Source organism: Jaculus jaculus, chromosome 1, assembly GCF_020740685.1.
Source record: "Jaculus jaculus isolate mJacJac1 chromosome 1, mJacJac1.mat.Y.cur, whole genome shotgun sequence".
NCBI classification, from domain to species: Eukaryota; Metazoa; Chordata; class Mammalia; order Rodentia; family Dipodidae; genus Jaculus; species Jaculus jaculus.
This window is the reverse complement of record NC_059102.1, coordinates 301,802,438-301,828,180: the sequence shown is the minus strand read 5'-3', so window position 1 is coordinate 301,828,180 and position 25,743 is coordinate 301,802,438. Positions and strand designations below refer to the sequence as shown.

The 25,743-nt window shown below is 44.7% G+C and overlaps 1 protein-coding gene across 2 annotated transcripts in view; it reads right to left on the bottom strand.

The window, feature by feature from the left end:
* The window catches only part of Tnr (tenascin R), a 435,141-nt gene extending 412,130 nt beyond the window's left edge, over window positions 1-23,011 (bottom strand). For both annotated transcript variants that reach the window (XM_045150475.1, XM_045150482.1), the window contains exon 1: window positions 22,571-23,011. The gene's annotated coding sequence lies outside the window, so the exon portion shown is untranslated. The remainder of the gene's footprint in view (window positions 1-22,570) is intronic.
* Between the last annotated feature and the right edge of the window lie 2,732 nt (window positions 23,012-25,743).

The following is a 25,743-nucleotide window of genomic DNA, read 5'->3' as shown; positions in this document are numbered from 1 at the left end:
TTTTCTTGGTGTTGGTTTCCTGGTCCTTCCCCTCCTTCTCCTTCCCCCTGCCTGGTTTCAACTGTGAATAATTCATGTGTTTCCATGATCCTGCCATGGTGTTTGCTCCCCCATGAATCAAATCCCCTAGACACAGTGTATTTTCTCACCATCTCGTCTGAGTTGCTGATGGGGATAGGGTTTATTCCTGTAGGTCATGAATGGAGGTCAATACTCATGTCTGCTTATGATTCAGTTGCCATTTCCCCACCATGCTCTTCTGTGGTGATCTACTTTTCTAGTCTACTTCTGGAGATCTATATTTGTATAATTGGTTGCATAGATAGATAAATAGACAAGCAGTTAGAGCATAAGGAGATGGATACACAACACATCACCACTTCTTGTAGCTTTCTCAGTCACTTTCTTATAAGCCTTATTTTTATTTTAATTATTTATTTTTGAGAGAGAGAGAAGGAGGGAGGGAGGTGGGTAGAGAGAGAGAGAGCAAGAGCAAGAGAATGGGTGTGCCAGGGCCTCCAGCTGCTGTAAATGAAATCCAGACGTGTGTGCCACCTTTTGCATATGGCTTAAGTGAGTCCTGGAGAAGCGAGTCTGGGTCCTTTGGCTCTGCAGGCAAGTTCCTTAACCACTAAGCCATCTCTCCAGCTCTCAATCACTTTCTTATTTTAAGTTTTTGGGAAGAAAAGTGGCAGGTGCTTTTAAACATGTTCTCTCTTTGTAGCAGATACTTTTAACACTCAATTTGTAGCTTTCTTTTGAAAATGAACCTTGAAAGGACCCTCATCACAGCTTAACCTTGATTTAGACTCAACCTGGGTGGCATTTCCACTGGCTTAGTCTCCAAATAGCTACTGCAGATTTACTTAACTATGCACCAGGGCTTGACAGTACCCTGGGGATAAAAAGGTGAACCGAAGAGATACTGGACCTACTCAACTACTGGGAAGGATCAATATTAATAAAGTAACATGTTTCTAAACTGGTAGGATATATAAATTTGACAAACATGAAATTTGATCTTAATTTTTAGTATTTTGATGAAAACTGTTAAGTTGACATGATATAGATAAGTTGCATATATTTCTAATCTGATAAATTCTAAATCCTCAAAAGTGAGGAAATTATTGCCATGAAATCAGAACATCAGTTATCTGTGGTGGGTAGAATGGAGGGGTTTGAGGTCAGGAAGGGATGCCCAGAGGTGTCCTGGCGTCTTTGTGGCGTCCTATTGTTTGACCTTGAAAGGCGGCTACATGGAAGTTCATTCATTATTATTGGTTAAATTTGATATTTATGCTTTATGTGCATGGTATATTTTGTAATGTAAAAGTTTCTTACAACAAATTAATATAAAATTTTGTACAAATACATGTAACATAGGCACCTGGTTGGGTTGTCAAGATTGTTTCCTGGAAGAAGGGGCATCTGAGCTGAGACCTGCGCATGAAGATGAGAGAGGAAGAGGCAGAAAGGTGCAGGGAAGGGGTATGGAGGCAGGGGAGGAACGTGGGACCAAACAGAATCTGGCTGGAGTCCAGATCGTGGGGGAAGGGCAAAGCTGGAGAAGCTGAATGAATTGCTTGAGGGAGTTTTGTTTGCGCTCTATGATCAACGGGAAGTGCTGGAAGGTTTAAAGAAGGAGACCAGATGTCCATACTGATGGGGGTCTTTGCTCAAAGTACAGAGTAAAACTTAAAAGGAAACAAGACCTCTTCCACCACATGAAGACAGGTGAGAAGGTAAAATGCATGCTCTCACCCAATGCTGAGTTCACTGCCACCCTGACCTGTGAGTTCCCAGGCTCTGGAACTAGCATTCCAGTAGATGCTGTCCAGTCCCACAAGTGAATCTTCCAACAGCTTTGCAACAGCTCAGCTTTTCTTAGTGACAAGGATTGTGACAGTCACCACAGTGAAACTCATAGCACCACCTAAATGGCAATAAACAGCAGGAGTCTCAACATATATGATTTCTAACCTCCTACGGTCTACATTCAGCCCATATGTCACAGCTCCTGCCCCCCCCCCATGATGAGCTCAGCCCACAATTGTTCACAGACATCTGTTTCTTCATTGATAACCATAACAGTGCTTACTCATTCTAACAAAAATAAGGGATCAAAATTTTAAAAAAGAAGAAAGCAGAGGAGCAGGTAGAGGAGAAGGAGGAAGAGGAAAGAAAGGAAGCAGAAGCCATAGCAGCATCAGGGGGAGGAGACAACAGCACAAGATGTGGGGAAGATAGTGAAAGACTGATTATAATAGCAGAGGAGAAAGGAAATGACAGCGTGGATAAAGTACTGGTATCTTGGAGATAGAGAGAAATACACAGCTGTAAGAGATACTGAGAAGTTAAAGTTAACAGAGCTTAGTGATGGATGTGCCACACATCTGTGGAAAGTATGTTTTATGTGGTCAGAGAGACATATCTGCAGGATATTCAGAACATAGGATAATTCCTGGAACATAGATACCTAAGGACTCATCACCATGATTATGTTTTTGCATTCAAGAACTTGTCTTGCACAAAATGGCCTGGATATCCATGACCACGCAGTGCCTGGAACTGCCTATACAAGACCGTCATAATAGGAGGAAAACAAATGATGACATCAAGATAAAAGAGAGACTAATTGAGAGGGGGAGAGGATATGATGGGCAGTGGATTTGTGAGAGGAAAAGTGTGGGGAGGGGAGATGGAATTATTATGGTTTATTGACTATAATTATGGAAGTTGTCAATAAAATGTTTTAAAAAGTATGTGTCGTGGAGGGTATGGAGATGGCTCAGTGGGTACAAGCACTTGCTCTGCAAGCATGAGGATCTGAATTTGGTCCCCAGCATCCACATGAAAGGCTGGGCATAGCTATGCATGTCTGTAATCCCATTGCTGAAGTGGGAGAGACAGGAGGATTACTAGAGCTCCGTGGTCACAGAGTCTATCCAAAAAGTGGCAGATCCTAGGTTCAGTGAGAGAATTTGTCTAAAGGAAATAAGGCAGAACACCCAACAGTCTTTTTCTGGCTTCCAAATGCATGCACACACACCTGCACACAAGTGCATTCACTACACGAACACACACCATACCATACACACATGCACACACACCTGCACATACATGTGCATATACTACATGAACACACACCACAATGCTATATACACATGCACACACACACATGCACATACATGTACCCCAACAAATTTTTTAAAAAAGAATGTGCTGTGGAAGTGGAGTGATGGGAGGGAGCTAAAGTGGCAAATGCATAGAAACTGTAATGAGAACAAGGAGTTCAGAGGGCTTGGGAGTCACCCTGCAGATCCCAACACTTCTCTTATGAAATAAGTAAACAAGGGAAACAGAAAATGGATTATTTAACTATAATAAAAGTGATACATAAAAAAGACATATGTAGAAAGTCATTAATGTTGCATAGGATATAATACCAGTCACCAAGCTCATCTCAGAGATTACCCAGACTAGAACAAAGGACAAACCAAACAGCTGGAACTCATCTTTACTGAGATAGGTGATCCAAGTGTCTATTCTACACTGCATGCTGTGGGGTTCTAGGAGGCCAGGAACTATAGAGTAGCCAAGGGATTGGTGAGGTCTTTGGAGATGTAAAATGATGTCTAAGTTGTTTCTAATTGATCTGTTTCTGGTTAATCTGTTTTAGGCTTAATATTTAACTGGAAAGATTCTCAATGGTTTGTTCCTGAATCTTAATGTGAAAGTAAAATTCAATCCAAATGGTGCCCATCTCCCAAAGTCCACATGGTCAAGTATGTAGCTTAGAGAATTTCACAAAGGATATCCTATCTTCCTTGGCTACATCCTAGGAAATATATGTAGGAGCTGAGGAGCTAGCACAGTCAGTAAAAAGCTTGCCTTTCAGGCATGAAGACTTCAATTTTACCCCAAGAACCTATGTTTTAAAAAGCCAAGTGTGATGGTACACACCTGTAAGTCCAGCCAGGGAGCTGTAGACAGGGGTGGATCACTGGAGCTTGATACCCAGCCCAGCTAGCCTTCTTGCCAAGCTCCAGATGAATGAGAGGGCCTGACTTAGAAACAAACAAACAAACAAACAAACAAACAGGTGGATGATACTTAAGGAATGACAGAAGTTCTTCTCCAGTTACATGTGTACCTTCACAAGTGCACACACACACGCACCAATAATACTTGTAGAGCAAAATGCCCTATAACTAAGCACATGGCTTTTTAAGATTAATAGCAAATCTTCCAATGAAAGGAAATATCTGAAATTGAGAGGGAGACTTTTATAGCCCAAAGACAGGTCAATAACATAGGACATAAAAAGAGAAAGCAGAAAACAAACAACAACAATAACAACAACAAAAATCAACCGTGTCATCCCAAACTATTACAGAGGCTGTTGGGGTTGTTTTGGATTTTGTTTTACAGTACAGAGTGTTGAGTCTGGGGCATCACTCACACTAGGCAAGCTTTGTACCACTGGGCTGTATCACTAGCCCTTCATTTACTTTTCTTTTGAGGCAGAGTCTTATTTATCTCAGGCAGGCCTCAAACTCACTAAGTAGCCAAGGATGGCCTTGAACTTTTGATCCTCTTGCCTCCACTTCCTGATCACTACGATTATAGGCATATGTCACCATGTCAGATTTATGTGGTACTCAGCATTCATATCAAGGCTTCACATATTCTAGGCAATTGCTCTATCAACTGAGCTCTATCCCCAGGCTCTACTTTTCTTTAGAGACAAGATCTCACTAAACTGCTCAGGCTGACTTTGAACGTGTTGTCCTCCAACCTTCACCTCCGAATTAGCTGAGATTACAGGCCTGCACTATTAGCTAGGCTGGGTAATTTTTTTGTTTTGTTTTGTTTTGTTTTGGGGAAATTCTCAAAACCCAAGCTGACCTCACGGTGATGCTAAGTATGAGCTTGATCCTCCTGTGTTCACACCTCAAGTTCTGGGATTACAGGCATGCACCACCATGTCCAGTTTGGTGTAGTTTTGTGGATGGAACCCACAGCTTCATCCATGCTAGGGAGGCACTACACCAACTTACTACATCCTCAGCTGGATATTTTCTTTATAAAATTACCTTTTCCAAGATAATTTATTCTGATAGTATAATACAAACTCACCAAATGTAGTGGCTGTTTGCCAGTGATTTAAATTTGATACATAAATCACCCTTGATTATAGGCCAATCAGTAGAAAGAGGTAGAAGAGGACAGGCCTAGGAAAATCAGCTGGACTGATCCCCAATGTGGCATGTCAGCAGCGATAGCCATGTAAACACAGGGCATGACAAGACCACGGATCAATACGGAGACTGCAGCAAATGACTCCCATTTCTACAACAGGAAACATAGTAAACCAGGCAGACCCTGCTTAAAATCAAACCAGAGAAACTGGGTCTGGTGGAACAAGCCTGTAATCCCAGTACTTGGGTGGCTGGGGGAGGAGGGCTGTGAGCTCAAGACTAGCCTGGGCTACATACTTGGGCTGTTTCAAAAGAAGAAGGAAGAGAAGGGGAAGGAGAAAGAGAGGAGGAAGGAGAAAGGGAAGAGGAAGAAGAAGAAGGGAGGAAGAAAGGGGAGGAGGAGGAGAAAAACAGTGAGCAAATCCAATCCGAGACCTCCCAAGGTGGACTACAGCTCACAAGCTGAGACACCAATGGAGCACTCAGCAGGCAGAGGTCACCCAGCATGGTGCAGTAGAAGGAGCACCAAGTCACCAATCAAGACTATTGATTTGGGGGTTGGAGAGATGGCTTACTGGTTAAGGTGCTTGCCTGCAAAGCCAAATGATCCAGTTCTATTTCTCAGTACTCACATAAAGTAAGATGTACAAGGTGGCACATATATCTGTTGTTCATTTGCAGTGGCTGGAGGCTCTGGTACACCCATTCTCTCTCTCTCTCTCTCTCTCTCTCTCTCTCTTCTCCCTCTCAAATAAATAAAAATAAATAAAATTTAAAAAGATTCTTGATTCACTGTGAAACTTCCTCTCTTCAGCCTCAATCTCCTTGTCTGTAAAATTAAAATGTTGAGTGGGATGCCTCCCTATATTTCTGTAAATTATAGAAAACCTACATTGTTGAGGAGCCTCAGGTATCTGAGATTGCTATGCCACTATAAGTGGAACAGAATGGGTAGAAAGAGATAAAATGGGGTCAGAGAGGTATGAAGAAGTAAGATCATGGAGGCTTTTATTGACCAGGATAGAGCATTTGAATTTTTACCTGAAGTATGAGGATAGTAAGGAAAGAAGCAATCCATATAACCTGAAACAAATTTTAATAGGGCACTTTTGTATCTATAGATTGGAGAATAACAGAGTCAGAGGCAACTTTTTTCTTTTTTTTTTTTCTTTTTTTTTGGCGGTTGAGTGGGGGGGGGCTTTTTCAATCATCCAAGTAAGAACAGAAGCTTGTCAAAAAGGAAGTGTGGGGCTGGAGAGATGGCTTAGTGGTTAAGCGCTTGCCTGTGAAGCCTAAGGACCCCAGTTCAAGGCTCAGTTCTCCAGGTCCCACGTTAGCCAGATGCACAAGGGGGCGCACGTGTCTGGAGTTCGTTTGCAGAGGCTGGAGGCCCTGGCGCGCCCATTCTCTCTCTCTCCCTCTATCTGTCTTTCTCTCTGTGTCTGTTGCTCTCAAATAAATAAATAAATTTATTTAAAAAAAAAAGGAAGTGTGTCACTAGAGCCACTAGGCTGATGCAGTACTCTTACTGAAGAGGAACTTACTGGAAGAATAACAAGAGTATGTTTACGACACCAAAGAATCAAATATTCTTTATGCACATTAAGCTGGAGAACTTCATAAAATATCAAAGTAGCCTACCATGTAGTCTATTGAGTTCTCTGAGCTGGGTTTCAGAGAGGTGCCATAGACCTGGCAATTGTCGGTACCATTTGCAACTGAATTCTGGCCCTTCAACATTTTGGAGGTTGCGGACAGTGAGAGAAACCACCAAGCCAATGACCTTTGAGACAAAAATCAAGCCTAATAAGTGCATGTCATAAAGTCAGACAAAGATAGAAATGTGTAATTGTCCAATGAGACAGAGTGATCAAGTCCAAAACGTAGGTGACCATGAGGTTTGGCAACACAAACATACTGGGAACCCTGACAGGAGGGGTGACTGGAGAGGCGAAAATGGACACCTTACAGGGTGAAAAGAGAATGGAAGTTAAAGTGAGACCAGCCACATTTTCAATACTGACATCAGGGGAGATTCACGTTCTTCTTAGGAGCATGAAGTAGTGAGGAGCAGGGTGAAGACCCCAGGAAGGAGAGGTGATGATTGCAAAACTCCAAGCCTTGGGTACCATGAGTTGGGGTAGTCCAGAGTAGGACTGTGGCACCCCTGGTGGAAAAGAGAAGAGCAAGAGACACAGGAACAGGGCCTACTAGCAAAATGCAAGGTGAGGTCACTGTGAGATTAAAAAGGGCAGTGGGCTGTCCTTGCAGGAAGGAGATGTAAAATGGCACAGTGTAGAAAGTTAACTTGCCAGAGAAGTGCTGTGAAATTGCTGGGCTGTTTCTAGTATTCATATGGGAGTTACGGTGATTGTTGTGACAACAGTGGACGCAACTCTGCCTTTCTTCGAATTTGTTCGGATGTAAACATCAGCAGGGAGAGGCCAGCAGTTGGGCTTAACCAGGCAGGGATGTTGCAAGGTAAGCACAGGAAAAGAAGTTCAGAGAGGCTCAAGCAAGGGATTGATGGTCATGACTGGTGATAGGATGTAGACCTGGTAAAGTACAGCAAGAGAGAGGCAAAGGATGCTAGAAAGAGGGCCAGGGCTAAAGAACTAGAACCAGGAGGAGAAGGTGAGCTACCTGAGTGGGAAGCTGTAACTTAGCACTATGGACAAGGTCCAATGAATGTCACTGTCAAGGTCAAGGATATGGCCATGGAACCAGAGCATGCAATCCTATATTGGTTTTCCCCCGTGCTTTTATGACTTTTTGTATCATCTGTCCTTACAGAGGACCAGAGACCTGGTTTCCTAATAGACATGATTTAAGGCACTCTGCAGCAGACCTGTCACCCAAAATATCCCCTCAGAGGCCCTGTATCTAGTTGCTGACATTCTGCTATTAAAGCTTCCTTCTTTACTTGCCAGCTGCTTTCCATAAGTGCTACCACCTAACCTATTAATTCCTTATCAATCATTTATGCATAGGTGTGATTTAGTGCTTGGGGCCTTTCAAGTAAGACAGCAGCTGGCTGCAATCCGATTTTAATAGGCTGTGGAGCATGGCTTTTGAGCTTTTGAAGAAAGACCTGAATATGGGTCTCTAGAAAGGAGGTTGGGAGTAAGAAGAAAACATTTTCTGAGCACCTACAATGAGTTAGGGCCTATTCATAAGTTTTGCATGATGGTATCATTTGACACAACATTGTTTCCTCCTATTTATGTAACAGAAAGGCTTGGAAAGAAAATAGCAGAAACTTACTTGCCCCATGCTAAATACAGGTGAAACCAGGGTCTGAAGTCAGAGCTGCAGGGTACTGGGGAGAAAGTTAATAAATGGCTGCCTCACAAGCATGAGGATCTGAGTGTGATCCCTCATACCCATGTAAACATACCAGGCATGGCGTCACAAGCCTCTAATCCTAGTACTGAGTAGGTGGAGACAGGAAGATCCCTGGAATTCGCTGATCGGCCAATCTAGCCTAATTGGTCAATAAGAGACCCTGTCTCAAAAAAGAAAATGTAGATAGCATTCCTGAAGATGACACACATAGGCACAGGTGTGCATGTGTACCCACATGCAGAGCATGTACTTGCACACACACACACACACACACACACACACACACACACACATTTTAAAAACACAAAAAAGAGAAATGCAGGCACTTGAGACTCATCTTGGCAAGGCCTCAAGACCTTACAATCCCAGTCTTCCAGTTCTCTTCCCAAGGTCCTCACACTGTGGGTGATTCTCTATTCTGCTTAAATGGTTGTTCCTTGATGAGACTTTTTTTTTTCCTTTCCCTTCCATTTTTTTAATGATAATTTAAATTTTTATTAGGTACTCAGCCACAGTATAAATACCTCTATTTGAATTGCTGACACACAGATCAATAGCAAAACATTTTCCCTCAAGGGGACCCCTGGCATGGGAACCTCCAGACTTACCTTCTCTCTAGCAGAGCAGTTGAACAAACAAAATGGACAATTTCCTTAAATAAACTACAGTTGAAGGAAACAAAAAGCGCATTCAAGGCGTCTGGTCTGGGGACCTTGTGTTCTCTCTCTCTCTCCCTTTCTCTGCCTCTCTTGTGCTCCCCAAACAGCCTTGCCTTTAACCGCTGTGTTACAATCCCAGTGCTGCTGTTTTAACAGAAGGCACTAGAGGTATCTGGATGAACGAGTAGCTGAATTGTATCCCCCAGCCTTTCAGCAAAGTGAGGGCCCACCACCACTCTATGACTTAGAGACACTGAGATAAATGATACAGTTGGCATAAAAGAAAACCTAAATTGTGAATAAAATTTGGCTAATGTGTGTCTTTAATTCTCTCACGAAAGAGCTTATGATAAGCTTGCACCCTACAGCATGGTTTTGGATTTCATAACTGAAGTTTTTCAAGCAGTTGCTGATTCTCCCCACAGGCATCCTGAGATCAAGGCCAAAGTCCAGGCTCTTTCCCCAGCAACTTCCCCACCGTTTTCATCTCCACCCTCATCACGACCCAGTGATGCTCTGCTCCAGTCACTTCACTGCTAGCGGTTTACTCCGTGACTCCGAGTTTTTGCATAGGCTGTTCCTTGTACTTGGAAGGAGTTCTTAATACCCAACCCATGCCACCCCCTTTGCGGATTCAATGGAATACCATAAGCAGAGTGAGTCCCACTCTTTTCCATCCCAGGACCCCTCCCAGGCTACAAGCATAGCTGTTCCCCAGAAGTAAACAGGGAGCTGGTTCCCTCTATGTGTACCCTTGCCTCGACCCCATCCACATAGGGAGCTGCTCCTTAAAGACAGGGAGCCAGGGACCACCCCACTCCACATGCAATCATGGTCAGGGCAACTGGCTCGGAGCCTTTAGAGACTGCTGCTGAAGCAAAGGATCCTGAACCAAGACCCACTTATTCACTTGAGCAACCAGTCTCGGTTGGACACTGTCTTCTAGGTTGAAGATGCAACTACGAGATAGACACAGTTCACGTGCTCATGGCATGCACTCTATTTGGAGGAAACAGACAGAAGGAAGAAATAATACATGCTATGCCGGCTGATGGCAAATGTGCTGAACAAACATATGGTGGGAGAGAGCAGGGAAAGCTGCTTCCCATGGAGTCACTGGAACAGGCTACTCTGTGAGGCGAGCCCTGAGCTGCTGCCCTTGAGCCTAATGCCCTTTTGAAGGAGGAATGAGGAAGGACTGGTTCCTGGAAAGGGCTGGTGGGACGGAGTGAAGCAGGGAGCTAGGTTCCCAGACATGGAGCTGGGAGGACCGGGAGAAGGAAGGCCAGTGCTCTCTGGCCCATGGCAGACTTGGCTTCCACAGCAGAAATTCAGCACTAATCCATTAAGAAAGCCACTTTAGAACACACCGGAGAAGTGAAAGGCTTGGAAACACTGGTCCCAAAGCCAATGACACCCCTGGGCCCATCCAGAACCCACAGAGGTGCTGAGGGTGCTCAGCGGAACCGATTCTGCGGGTATGGCTAAAGGCTGGTGTTTAGTTCTTGTACCCAGGGTTGAGTGCACGGGGAGAGACTCGCCACAGCCAAGGTGGGTTGATCAGGAATCAGAGTTCATTCCTGGGCTTGGAACACAACTACCCACATGCAGGAGGCGGGTAGAGAATGAGAGGGAAAGAGCATGGGTTCTTGAAGAGCTTGAATCCTGGCCTTGCCTAGCTATGCCTTCTTAGCGACGTCATTTAACCTTCATGAGGCTTTGTTTTCTGGTGACCAAGATGATGGTAGCTGGAAGGATTCTGAAGCAACTGAATAAAGAAAGCACCAGAGACAGGTGACCCAATGTCACATCTTGCTGTGTTAGTGACTTTCCGTGCTTCTGTGATGAATAGCCGACCAAAGCACGTAAGGAAAGGTTTATTTCAACTTCGATGTTGAGAAGATGGAATCCTTCACAGTGGGGCAGGCACGCTGGGTGGAGCATGAAGCAGCTGGCTACACTGTGTCCATAGTCAGGGAGTGGGAAGCAATGGATGCTGGTGTTCAGCCAACTTTCTCCTCTTTATACAGTCCAGGATCCCTGCCCCCAGCACATGACATGGTACCACATGCATTTAATACATTTAAGGTGGGATTTCCCACCTCAATGAACTTAATCTAGAAGATCCTTCACAAATATTCCCAGTGATTTATTTCCATGGTAATTCTAAATCCTGTCAAGTTGACAATAAGATTAACCATCACATTTACTGGTCTTCTTGCTTTCCACAGAGCTATTAAAACACCACATTTGATCCACAGGAAGGCAGTCAAGGGAACTGTTACCAATGACTCCCATTGTGCAGATGGGAGAATTACTATAGAGTTGCAGTGATTCATCAGTACATAGGCAATAAGTGACAGAATTGAGATCACAGTTCCTTGACCTTGCACCTCTGTGTTTAATTACATTCAGCCCTCTTTCTTGTACCAGACTGGCAGGTTCTCATGCTGGCCTGGCCCCTAGCATGTCTACTCTTGGATATGTCTGAATCTTGGCTCAGTTGCCACTGTGTCTGGCATATGGTGGGCAGCTCAGTAGCATGGAACAGTCCACCCATTTCTTTTGCCAAACCCTACTGCCATCTCCACTTCTGTCTGCAGAGCAAGAACACGCCTGGGCCATCACTGGGCTGTGCCCTGCCCCTAGCCAACCCTACTTGCCTCTCTTTTAATTGTCTGGTAGTCTTAACTATTGTTGGTGCTCAATTTCTTGCTCACAGGCGACTGAGAAACCTCAACAGGAGCAAATTGTGATTTGAGGTATCTGCCTTCCCTCTTCCCCCTTAGCAGAGCCAATCATTCCAGAATCCAAGACTAGAATCACCTTTTGCACCATGGCAATACAAGAGTTCAGAGAAGAGACCCACAAAATAACGGCTAGTTACAACAGTGGCTCAAATAACCCCAACGTGAATAAGCTACAAGTTGAGCAAGGCTTTTGTGGCTAGATGAGCACTGACACTCCTTGTAAGGCTGCATGAAGGAAAAGACATTTAAGAAGGTTCACTTACCCTGGGCCTGGATTTTCTCTCACTATGAAGGACTTTGGAGAGGCTTTGTTCAAAACAGTAACTCTAGAAAGGAGAGGGAGTAGGAATTGACTGCAATGACCCCAGGGAGAAAAGGCAGCCGCTTGGTTTCCTCTCTACAAGCTCTGTGTGAAGACTGTGCTTCTCCAGCTTCCTTTGTCACAGGGGAAAGCTGGCAGCGTCGCCAGGGATGCTGAGACACAGAGTAGGTAAAAGCTGAGGGCCTGAGTTCCAATCCTGCCTCGGCCATTTGGTATGTGTACTAGTGGAAACTGGAAAACTCTGTGCCTTAGTCTTCCCACTTATAAAAATGGGAATAACTATGGCACTGCACTCAACAGGACATTGTGCAAATTCAGAGAGTGTTTATCAAGTACTCATATCATTTCCTGGCAGGTCTTTACCACATACACATTAACAGTGACTGTTCTCTTGGGAAGTAGACAGAGAACTGTCATGGCTCTAGCTGATGACTTATAAACCCAGGAGGTCCTGAACATCCTCTAAGCACCTGCTGCTCCCAGGACTCCTTCCTCATCATTGGCTGGGCCTGTTCTAATTGGTGGCTGAGCCTGGCTCCAGAGTAAGTGAGATGCAAAACTTCACACAGAAAAACAAGCTCTTTTCCCTTTCTAGCAGGCTTTTGCCACTGGTGGTTAATCCCATTAGCAACATTTGACCTTAAGAACTGAGAAAGGAAAGGGCACCACCATGCAGGGAGCAGGAGCAGAGCCTCCTTCCCAAGCTACCCACATCCCAGGATAAGGGATGCCAAGCAAGTTACCATGGCCCCTGTATCTGATATGGTCAACAGAAGCTGGGAGTGGTGGTACATGCCTTTAATCCCTGCACTTGGGAGGCAGAGGTAGGGAAATCAAGGAAATGATCTATGGGTGAGGGTGCAGGCAGAGGCTCACTATCTCCTGGGCCTCTACCACAAAGAAAGGTGCTTCATAGGATTCTGAAGATGCTCTGCCACTTAGAGGGGCGCAGCGTCTCCAGGGGTTGGTTCCCTTCCCCTCTGGCTTCCTGGGGAGAGCAGCCTGTGCCTTTCATTCTCACTACATTCAGCTGATAAAATACCAATGAAAAAAAGGGACAAGGGCAGGGGTGGGGACAGCACATGGCACATTCTTACTTTGCATTTTAATTACTCATGCACTATGCCTCCGTCCATTTTTAATAAGAGATGGACTGATAGTTGTTTCTCCTCCTCCCCGCCCCCCGCCCTTGGCGGTTCCTCAGTTTCTATCAGGATCCAGATCAACAGGATACTCCAGCAGGCCCTCCCTCAGATGGAGGGTGACTCAGGAGGAATCAGGCTCTGGCGATGGTTTGCCGTGCTCCTTCTTTCTAGGGGTCGAGTTCATAGGAATATCTCCAGTTGCACAAAGACAGTCTCCCAGAGAAGTAATGCCCCGGAGCTGGAGGGGAGGGGGAATGTTCTGCTGTCACTGATGTTTCCAAAGAGCCTGTTTTAAGGCTACAGACAGGCCCTCAAGACGAGACCAATTCCATCCTCATAAGCGTTCTCACATTTGGTCAGCAAGCTGCTGCCCCAGGTACCAGCCCCAGGAGCCTCTGCAGCACCCTGGAGAGCAGCCACACTCCTAGAGGAGGGAAGGGCTGGGTGCTACCTGTCTCCAGGAGGTCCTTGTTCCAGCATCCCCATGATGTCTTCCTGGCCTGTGGGACGGGGGGTGGGGGGGGATGTCAAAGTAGTCTATGTTCCTGACCTCTACTCTCCAAATACAACTCTTCTGCTGTAGATATTTCCATTGAGTGAGAACTCTGCAGACTGGAGGCCCTTGCTACCTAAGGGCCATTTTGAGTCTCCATGCAGGAACCGGGATCTCCTTGAATACACACAGGGGTTCTGGGAGGCAACAATCACTTACCATGTCATGTGAGAGTAAACAGAAGTGCAGAAAAGCCAAGTGATTTTCCCAAGGCCACTCAGTAAGAGGCTAACACAGCCAAAATGCAAACTCAGGTCAGGAAGGGTTTCATGGGGTTGCTGCCTGCACGACATGGGCAGCAGGAGATGCAAGGCCAGAGGAGACATGCAGGCCAGTGGGGCCAGTCAGCTGAGTTTTGCAGTCACATCCCATCTGGAGCTATGAGGAGAAGAACCTGGCAGCTCCCAAGGCAGATAAAAAGCCAACCTTTCTCAAATTGTTTTATTTAGAGCCAGACTGCTGACTGTTTGAAGCCACTTGATTTTGGCAAAGCGGCCACCTTTTTGTCCTGTCCCTCACTGTTTTCAAACAGCTCTGGGAAGCAAGGGGAAAGCACGTCTTTGCTGATGACCACCCATGTGAAGATGTTCAGGGGACCTTCTGCTTCCCATGCCCTGCATCTGGGCCCGGCAGAGTGTGGGTGAGCACTCTCCACTGTGGATAGGCAGAAGACCTTGCACTGATCTGCACATAAAGTAGATTCAGACAAAGTCTTTTGCTTTTATAGTGAGTTTCACCAGCATTAAACTTCATTTATATCTCTATAAATATATACGGCTTTGAACGAGAGGCCTGATGGCTGGCTTTATAAGTTCCATCTCCCCATGGCACAGCCTGGGACACTGTAAGAAGGCAGTCTCTTTATCAACAGTGCTATCCTCTGCCCTTTTCAACATAGTCATTTGCAAGGTCCTCGTCTGCTAGCTATTCAGGGCTCTGTCCCTCTGTCCAGCTGGCCACTCATGCCTCCTGGCACTGAACAGCCGTGGCTCGCTGGCCTGGTCTGCCTGCCCCAGCCCCCACACCCGCACTCACAGCTGGTCGGTTGTCAGAGGAAGCGGGGGGGGGGGGGCATGGGACTATCAGCTGACTTCCTCTCCACACCTGTCCCTTGGCATGGTCATTGCTGCTGCTGACCTTGCCATTGACATGCCCACAGGGGATATCAGGAGACACAGAATGAGCCGTTAAACCTTGGCTTATTAAAGTGTATGTTTTACAGAAGTCTGTTTAGATAAACAGTCCATCCACACCATGGCTATGTGGCTTACATTACTCCACCAACATGTAGCTGCTTCTCTCCTGACGCATTTGTGGAGATGAATTCCAGGTAATCTATATAAACTCAAGGCTTTGAAATTGCACACCATCAAAAATTCAAACAATTACTCGAGCCCAGCAAAGAGGTGGCTGCTAGATGCTCTTCTTATGGAAAACATAATTATAAAGGAAGGGAAAATGTTTTATAAATAAAACTCAGAATGGCAAAAGAAAAGGAGGAGGAAAGAAATCCAAAGGTTTGGAGTTTCCAGCTGAGTGTGGAACGGGGCTCACACCCTGGTGTCTCCTTAAGGCACAAATTAAATTCAGTCTGTTACAATTTCTAGGTAATTAGTTGGCAAGAGGAATCTTTCAGATATTTTTAAATATCATCCTGCCAGGCTCTTGGTGCTAAAAGAGTAGAAGAAGAAAAAAAATAACCCAACACATGCTCCTAAAATCAAGGTGATGTAAAACAAGGGCCAGCCCAACCCATTAGCACTTGAGAAGAATATAAAATCCAGGTCAACTCAGATAATTGTCAGCTTGTTAAAATGCCAAGTACCCCGGGCTGCACCCAGTTTCCAGGCAATATTAAATAGCAAGTGGCACCATCATATTCCATGCCAGCATTGTGACTTTGTCCCATTTAATTCTTATAAGAACTCATTGTAGATGACATAGATAATCATTACCCACATTTGGGGGGATACAGAGATGGGTGGAGAGACTCCATGAGGATTCTTAGATTAGAACAGGTTTAGTAATTGTCCAAGGTCACAGGGTCAATATATAATAGAACAGAAATCTAAGTTGGGTATCCAAGTCTTGCTTCTTGCTTCTATTGTCCTGTGGGCTCTGAATATATGTAACTCAGGATAAGAGAGGACATAGCTAAGACACAAGCCAGCTGGTAGCAAAATCCTGGGATGTGCTTCAAGACAGTCTTTCCAGCACAAGCTGTGTGGCTTTGTGCAAGGTACTGACTCTCTGAACCTTACAGAAGCTCCATGCTCCTTGTCCATGCATTCTCTCTCTATGCTCTACACCACATCTCAAGTTTGGGTCTCTGTTTCCACTGTTTGGAGAAGGTTTACCTGTCAGCCTGCTACTAGGGTTGTGGATAAAATTTTAATAAATGGATGTACAAGGTTGACACAATGGTCTTCACAGAGCAGCTTTTGAAGAGCCCAAGAGCCAATAAACCCCAAACCTTGAGAATCAAGTAAGATACAATATTGTGGAGCCTAATCCAGAGCCAAACTCATCCTGAGCACTCTGTAAATCATGGCTTTTATCAGGCTGGAGAGATGGCTTAGCAGTTAAGGTGCTGGCCTGAGAAGCCTAAAAATATGTTCAAATTCCCAGGTCCCACATAGCCATACACAGTGACACAAGCTTGCAATATCACACATGCACACAAGGGGGCTCACACACCTGGGATTCATTTACAGTGACTAAAAGGCCTTGACACGCCCATTCTCTCTCTCTCTCTCTCTCTCTCTCTCTCTCTCTCTCTCTCTCTCTCTCAAAAACAAAGCCATATATGTGTTACTATTCCTGAAAAATAGCACAAGTGTGGCAGCTCTTGAGGCACCTACACTGAGCAGAGCCCACATGGAACTAGGAAGTCTCCCTGGGTCCTGAGCTGGGCCTTCAAAGAATGAGAGCCCAGACTGAGAACTATGGTGGCTTGAATGTGAAATGTGCCTCACAGGCTTGTGTCTGAATACCTGGTCTGTTTTGGAAGCTTTGGAACCTTTAGGAAGTGGGGTCTAGCTGCTGAAGGTGGGTCATTGGGGGAAGATCTTTAAGGATTCTAGCCCACACACAAGCTCCCTCTGTTTCCTGATATACTAAGTGAATAAATCAAACCACAAGCTTCCCCTTCTACAGACCCAGCTGCCCAAGATGCCATACCTTCTCTGCTGTGATGCACTGTCCCTGCTGGAACCCTCTCTCCCTCAAGCTGTTTCTCTCAGATATTCTGTCACAGCAACAAGTAGCTGATAGCTGATATAAGAAGGAAAATATTTTCACATGTGAAGATAAGCAATGATGCAAAATGCATCTAAAGATGTTTGAGATGAATCACAAGACCCCATCATCACTTGCCGAAGTGATAATTAAAGCAACGTAAGAAACCAAGGAAGACACTGGTCTTGAACCTGGCTTTGAATCCCTCCTTTTCTATTGCTTAGTTATAAAAGGCTTAGCAAGCTACTTAGTACCACTTATGCCTCAGTTTCCCCATCTGTAAAGCAGGGATAATAATCATGACATTTAACAACTAATACAAGTACTTAAAGTGGTTATTAATAGTAATACCAACAAACATTCATTTAGGGCATTTTCTGTGCCAAATATTTAGCTAACACTCCTAGTTATCACTCAGTAAATGCCACATAGTATTATAATTAGGTGATAGAAAGCTCCAAGTGGCCAGGGTCCAGAAATGTGAGTTTTTAGGTATCCTGGGATCAAAGACTAAATTCCAGTCCAGAGATCTTGTTAAGTTGTCAAACATCAGAAATCCAGGTTGACACTGTCCTTCTCCTTTGTCTTCCTTGAACCATACAGCACCATGGGGCACACCCACATTGAAAGCACTGTGACTTCCTCTTGGGTATAGATAATGACCTTTTTCTGAGTCACCTACAGCCACTGCATGAGCTGTTATTTAAAAACCAAGTCGAGTGACCTTGGGGGTGCTAGGGGTGCGCTGCTCTAAAGATAAGGGTCCCTAAGCAATCAGGGTAAACTCTTGCTGGAAGATTAAATTAGTCTGCTGGCTCACTTGTCCTAGACCCCAGACCCTTCTGTCATTAGGAGTCTCATTTTTGGCCTTGTAACCTAGACACAGGCTCACCGAAGGTGAGGGCTTTGTCTCTTCTTGCTTCCTGGCTCCTCTGAGTCTGGGGTGCTTGGTGGGGGAGGTAAGGGGTAGAGATTTGGAATTCCAGTTCACTTGGATTGTGTGTTATATATATTCACAATGGGTGCCTGAGTATGGGAGACAAACCAAATCAAGCCACATGAACTAGTGCCAAGTACTCACTCCACTTTGTCTCTAGAAAACCACCCGCTCGGGCTTCATCAGGCAAGGGTATAATTTCAACTCAGGTAAGTGCCATGACCAGGCAGACCTCCTGTTGTTTTAGGCCAGGGAGTAAAGCAGAAACAACTGGCCAGCATTACAAAACAGGAGGAAGAAATAACCCATATGCATGAATAAATGAGTGGTCAAACTGTGGTCTATATGTACTGTGGAGTATTATTCAGCCCCCAAATGAAGTTTTGGTCCTGCTACATTGAGTATGAACCTTGAAGACAACATTCTAGGTAAAACGTATTAGATCTAAAAGAATAAATACTGGATAATTCTACTTGTACAAGTACTAGATCAGGTTTATAAAGACAGAAAGCAAAATGGTGGTTGCTAGGGGTAGCCTGAGGTAAGGATGGGTGGGGAGGGGGGTTGGGAGTTATTATCAATTGAACACAGAGTTTCTGCTTGTAAAGGTGAAAATGGCCTGAATATGGGTGGTGGTAATAGTTACAAAAATATGTTAATGTACTTAATATCACCAAATTATACACTCAAAAGTGGCTAAGATGCTGTCACAATGCCAATGCATAGAAGTGCTGTGCCAGCTGCTGGGGGAAGAAAAGTCAGTAACGTTCTTAACCAGCCATGGAGTCGAACAGCTATGCAACCAACCAGCCAGGCAAAATTGGTATAACAGTGGCGTGACTTTCATAGGGGAGGGGAGTAACCTATTGCTTGTTGATTTGGGTTTGAGGCCCACTCCAATGGAGGGAATTCATGCCTGGCACTGAAAACCTAGTCAAAAACCTACAACTGTGGGGGTGGGGGGGGGCAGGCCCTAGAAGAAGCTACTGCTATTGTTCAGCTAAATAGATAAATACCGAGAGAGGTAATATCTCAAAGTGCTCTAGTAAACAACTCCAAGTAGAGGAAGACAGAGAACATGACTACTCTTGAACATATAAATGGGTCTATGAATGATCTGGACAAATTTTGAAATCTACTAAGGACTTGGATTTGCTGATTGATCTCCCAGAAACTTGGTGTCTTGGTTGAGAATCCCATGATCAACTGAGCACCTAACACTGTATTGCTCCATCCAGTGGGCTTAAAACTAGAGAAATGATAAGAAAAAATGATCATATGTCACAATACTATGCACATAGACACATATGCAACTCTGTGCATACAAATATATTTAACAAAGTCATCAAAACCTCCTGACTACTCCATTATTCTTTTCATAACTTTGTAAAAAAGTATTTATTTATTTATTTGAGATATGGGGCAGATAGAGACAGAATGGGCACACCAGGGCCTCTAGCCACTGCAAACAAACTCCAGATGGATGTACCACCTTATGCATCTGGCTTATGAGAGTACTGGAGAATCAAACCTGGGTCCTTAGGCTTAGAAGGCAAGCACCGTGACTGCTAAACCATCTCTACAGCCCTCCATTATTTCTTCTCATTTTTTAAAAAAAAAATTTGTTCATTATTTATTTATTTATTTGAGAGCTACAGACACACAGAGAAAGACACATAGAGGGAGAGAGAGAGAATGGGCGCGCCAGGGCTTCCAGCCACTGCAAACGAACTCCAGACGCGTGCGCCCCCTTGTGCATCTGGCTAACGTGGGACCTGGGGAACCGAGCCTCGAACCGGGGTCCTTAGGCTTCACAGGCAAGCGCTTAACCACTAAGCCATCTCTCCAGCCCTTCTCATTTTTTGTTGTTGTTGTTTCAAGTTAGAGTTTCACACTAGCTCAAAGTGACCTGGAAGTCACTCTGTAGTTCCAGACTGGCCTCAAACTCAGTGATCCTTATACCTCTGCCTCCTGAGTGCTGGAATCAAAGGCATGCACCAACCACGCCCAACTGATTCCATTATTTCTTAATGGAAAAAGTGGAAGACATGGGACAGGAAAGTCATCAAACATCCCAAACTGAGATACACATGGCAATGTGTCCTTGGAAGAATGGGATTCAGGGGCAAGGAAAGTGTGGCTATCAGATGTATGACATCAGTTCAACCTGGAAGTCACCTGCCCATGCATCTTTCCATAAGCATGGGGAGCTTTCCCTGCAACTTCCTGACTGAGAACTGAAGGCCAGCCGTACCTTGAAATACTGACTGGTTCTCATTCTTCCCCAGGGAGAGCCCACCACTCCATACCGACTTCACTCAGAGGGCTTGTCTACAAGCTGGGAACAGTTCTTGCCTGTTCTCGTACACATGAGCCTTTGTGCATTTTACAAGAGATGAGGTATTAGTAGACCAAATGTTCTATGACCCTCTGGCCTAATGCTTGTCTCACTATTTTAAAAATGGCCCAATAATGTCACTGGGCACTTCTTTCTGAGAAAATTTAGGGGCATTAATGAGATAATGACCACTAAGTATGGTGACTTCAGTAATAAAGTTGGGTTTTGACAGGGACTATTGGAAGGGTGTGATTTTTTTTAAACCCTTGGGGATGTGTAATGCAGAAATTCATCCACTTACTACTTCAAATCAGGGATTATCATGACAGGAAAAGAGCCGAAGTATGAATGAGTCAGTGTTGTTTACCGAGTCTCTGAAATTGTCCATTTCACTCTATTTCCCCCTACCATTGCAACCTCTGACATCATTCTTTTCCCCTCACTATATTCTATCTACCATTCTAAAGGCATGCTAACATTTCTGGACCTGATGCCAAGCACAGTAAGACAGAGAGAAGTAGTTCCACTTCAGAACTTTGTCTCTCGGTCAGAAGATGCCCCAAACCCAAGTCAGGGAGCATTTTCTTCATCCTGAATGAGGACCCAGGGTGCTGAAATTAAAACTGAACAAGAGCCATCACACCAGTGTTTGTATGTCACACACCATCCCTACATCTTGTTTCTCAACAGACTTGAAGACAGAGACCAAAACCTCAAAGAATTAGATGCCCAGTCACTGCAATGTTTGGTCTCCCAAACAGTCACATACCCTCCTTGGGATGTTGGCTCTGAGCAAACTTAGATGTTTAAAGAAAAACCCCAAAGTCACTTGTATGACCTCACAGGTAAGATTTTTTTTTTAGCTTGTTTATTACAGACATACTTACTATGGACACATCATGCCTTGCCCCCGTTCTGCTGGAGGACATTTTCAGTGGGGTTGCAGGTATTCCCCATGGAGTTGCGAGCTGTGCTGAAGAGGGGTGGGAGGCAGATAGATCGTGTCTCCAAGGAAAAGGCAAGACAGGCACTGGCACAAGCACAAGCAATGGACTGAGTATATCCAAAGAGGCAGGAGAAAGGGGGGGTGCTTGTAAGAAGTAAAAGGGGGAAAAAGTAGGTGTGTGAGGACGCACACAGCTCTACTTCTTGAGTCAGGGGCTAATCTATGTTCCTTATAACCTCTCTAAACGTATGAAGACAAACCTCTGAGCTGGTTTTCACTACCAAGTACCCCAGAAAATAGGGCAGAAAAGACCTTTCCTCTCTTCACCCTAGATACCCAAAGGTGACAGAAAAACTGAGGGCTCCACCTGCCTGCTTGTAAATGTAATATAAACCAAATGACCAGCCCCTGCCAGGCTCAAGACATGGGCACTTTCCACGCAGCATGAAGTCAGAGACCTCAGCCCCAAATGGCCCCAGCCTGGAACTAACCTGTTGCACCTGCCCACCCACCATGAATTCCCTCCAGCAGAGGAAGGACGGGCTCACGTTGGGCTCTCTCTGCCACAAGAACCCAGCGAAGCCTGGAGAAACTGATATATTTTTTTTTAATCACTGTTACAAGCTTCCTCCTCGGAGCATAACTTTTAACTCTACCTTCAATCCCAACCCCCAGGCTTCCTCTGCAACACTTTCTTACCATGCAGTGCCCGTTGGAAAAGAGTTAATTAAGGAAGGTGCACGACTCATTTTCCCCAAACCCTCCCTCTTTATCTACATACAAAAAGGACAGCCTAAACACAGAAACAGCAGAAACCGCCAGCAATTTAGCTCAGACCTCACCTGTCTTATGCAACAGCGCACACAAACGCTACTCTTGCTCACCCAGAAGGCCAAGGTCCACATACCCTTCTAATTCGGTAAATACAGTTTTGCGCCTTTCTTGCCCTCCCCCCGCCCCAACCCCCGCCGTCCCTACGCAGAGCCCAGCTCTACTGGCGGCAGAAAGAGACGTAACCTCGGTGCCAAACGCCTTGCAGGAACACACAGGCACCAGAACAGACATGCCGCTTGTCGCTCTCCTTGGTGCTGAAATCTCGCTAGCAGGGAAAGGAGGAGCGAAGTGCTCCGGACTTACCCAGGCTGGGGGTGGGCGGCCGGCTTGAGCACGAGAAGCTTCCCGGGTAGAGAATTCTTGTCTGTTCGGGCTGGAGCCAGATGATGCGCCCACCTAGAGCGCCCACCTCTCTCCCTCTCTTCTCTTCCTCCTTTTTTGAGAGGAAGCTTCCCGAAAGATACAAAACCCAAGCTACTAGGGAAGGTGAGAGAAGAGGCAATAATCTTCAAATAAGATTTTTTCCCCCAAAAGTCAGGTGGCTTTACTCCACTAGTAGTAATTCCTTGGGTCAGGGATGACCCCTCTTCTTGTTTCCCTGTCTTTCTCTGAGGCTGCTCCCGACTCTGTCTCTGCGCGTTGAGCCAACAGCATTAGCACAGTCGGTTCCTGCCTCTGACGTGAACGAGATGAGGAAGACTGGGACTGCGATGCTCTCTCTCTCTCTCTCTCTCTCTCTCACGCGCTCTCTCTTTTCCCCTCTTGATGAAATTTCAGCAGCATATTTTTTTAAGCCTGTGTTTTTTCCATCCCTCTATAAGCAGCCCCCTAGTGGACAGAAAAGCAAAGCGTCCTTAGTCCTCATGAACAGTCTGGATTCAAGCACAAGAATTTCCCTGCACCCACGAACTCTTGGGAACTGCCTCTCCACAGCCAAGTTTCTGAAGAGAACAGATCCTTCCCTATGAGTGGCCCAGATAGTGGGAAACTGAGACAGATTTGGAACAATTGCGGAACCCTTCCTTTTCATTTGCAGAAGTAAAGTGAAGAATGGGATGAAGTGATCACGCAACGTGTTGGAATAAGGTCAGTTGAGAGGCTCTTGAGTGCTTTAACGTCCTGGATAAGAAGAAGGAATCCTCTAAGGATTCAGTTGACAGCCAGATGTTTGTGCGTGCCCTGCACGTCTCAAGGATGGGCATGCCAATGCAAAGAGGCAAGGCATGTAGGGAAGGGAGAGAACTGCAATTGCTGGCACTTCAACCCAACTCTGTAACATGGATTTCTGGAATACTAGTGAGAAAAGCAGACAGGAAGATGTAACCTCAAACTGGCTCAAACACAGAGACAGAACTGACCTTGTTGGGCACTGGTAAAGGACCTCAGTAGAGAAGGGACTCAAGGGTCTCCAGTCACAGCTCCCAAAACATGGCCAATACTCACTTTTAAATACAGAGTCACTGAGTCTCCTAGAAAAATGCCTTGTTACTTATCTACAAACTCAAGTCCTAGCTTCAGACTGCTACTCGTACACTGTGCATTTTGCTTCTCTGTGGCTCAATTCCACTGTTTGTAAAATGTGGATAATGCTGCCCCCTCCCTACTGAATAGGAATGCTGAGAAATCGGAGAGATATAAAGACATAGAAGCTCTGAGTTGGCAGGAAATTTAAATCAATCTTATCCAAACACTCTTCTTCTTATGTTTGATTTACCCTTGACAAATAACAATAGCTAACATTTATATAGTATTTACACCGGGTTCTAGGCAGTGCTATTTGTCCTGATAGGTATTAGCTCATTTAACCCATACATTGATCCTGTAACATAAATGTAATATAATAGAATGAGAAACTGAGGCACAGAGCAGGGATGAAATAACTTGCTCAAGGTCACACCGCTGGAGCATATTGGGAGATTGAAACACAGACCACCTGACCCTGGAGTGGCTTCTGTTAACCCCTGTATGTGACTATAGAAGTGACAACATCTAAAATAAACACAGGAGAGCACCATCGTGCTTGTTGCTTTTACTCAGGACAAAATGCCTAGATTGTAATAATGCATTTACATGTGGCTGAGTTTTTAAAATAAAATATTGACAACTCTAAGTGCCAAACAAACTGTGGGAAATGTTATCTCTGATAATCCTCTAAGAAAACTAGGCAGTTTCACAAACTTGAGTAATTTCACATACACAAAACTGTTTCTGAATCTCATGGAGTTGGAAACAATTGGACATGAGTATTAACTCAGAGGACACACTGTGCACTTTCAGTGACAAAGCAGATCGCTGTCTGATACCTAACACAGAGCTGGGATAGAGCCAGGAAGCTAATGAGCTTAGTGTCACAATACAAGCTAATGGGCACTCAGTAAGTTGTTGGCATTTTTTTCAGAATTTCAGAGGTATGAATTCCTTGCCCATTGTGGCTTTCTTTTTTCTTTAAGATCTGGATTAAGGGAATGGGACAAAAAATAATGGTTCATAGTTCCTATTTTCATGGAATTTGCTATTTCTAAATGTAGAGAAAAGTGGGAAGGAACAGATCGTTACAATGCAGTGGCAAGTGCTGAGATGCAGGGAAAAGGCAATGTAATATATGATGACATGGGAAAGGAAACCATCCTGATCTTCATAGGAAAGGAGTCCTCCAAAGGAGTGGGGCATCCATGCTGAAGCTGGAAGAATATGAAGTCATCTTAGCAAAGGGGTGAGTAAGAGGCAGAAGCTGAAGACATGGCCCATGAAAAACCCATGAAAGAGAAAGAGAGAGAGAGAAAACAATACTGTGAACCTTCTAGTTAAGCATCATCCTAACATTTAAAAATAGGGAGGCTGAGATTCACATAAGTTAAGTAACTTATGAAGGTGTCTAATGAAGCAAGGATAGAGTTCAAATCAAAAGTACAAGTATCTGGGCTGGAGAAATGGCTTAGTGGTTAAGGGGTTTGCCTGTAAAGTCAAAGGAGCCAGGTTCAATTCCCCAGGACACATGTACGCCAGATGCACAAGGGGACTATGCATCTCGAGTTCATTTACAGTGGCTAGAGGCCCTGGCGTGCTCATTCTCTCTTTGTCTGTCTCTCTTCTTGGTCTTTCTCTCTCTATTTTTCTCCTTGCAAATAAATAAAATAAAAATTTTAGAAAGTACATGTATCTGATCTAAAGTCCTGTGTAAGAAGCAACATCTCATCACTTAGACGTGTGCACATGGTTTGTTAGGGTTGCCAATAGCACACACATGATCACTGAGCTAGGGTGAGGCACCTACAAGGAAGCAGGATGTGTGATCCATTATCATTATACATACAAGTCACAAGGAGGCAGTTCAGAAAGGAACTGACAGATTTTAGGCTTGTAGAATTGTTTCTGCTACATGTGAAATTGTAGAATTTTTTTTAATTTAATTTTATTTTAATTTTTATCTTTTCACAATTTTTATTAACGTTTTCCATGATTATAAAATATATCCC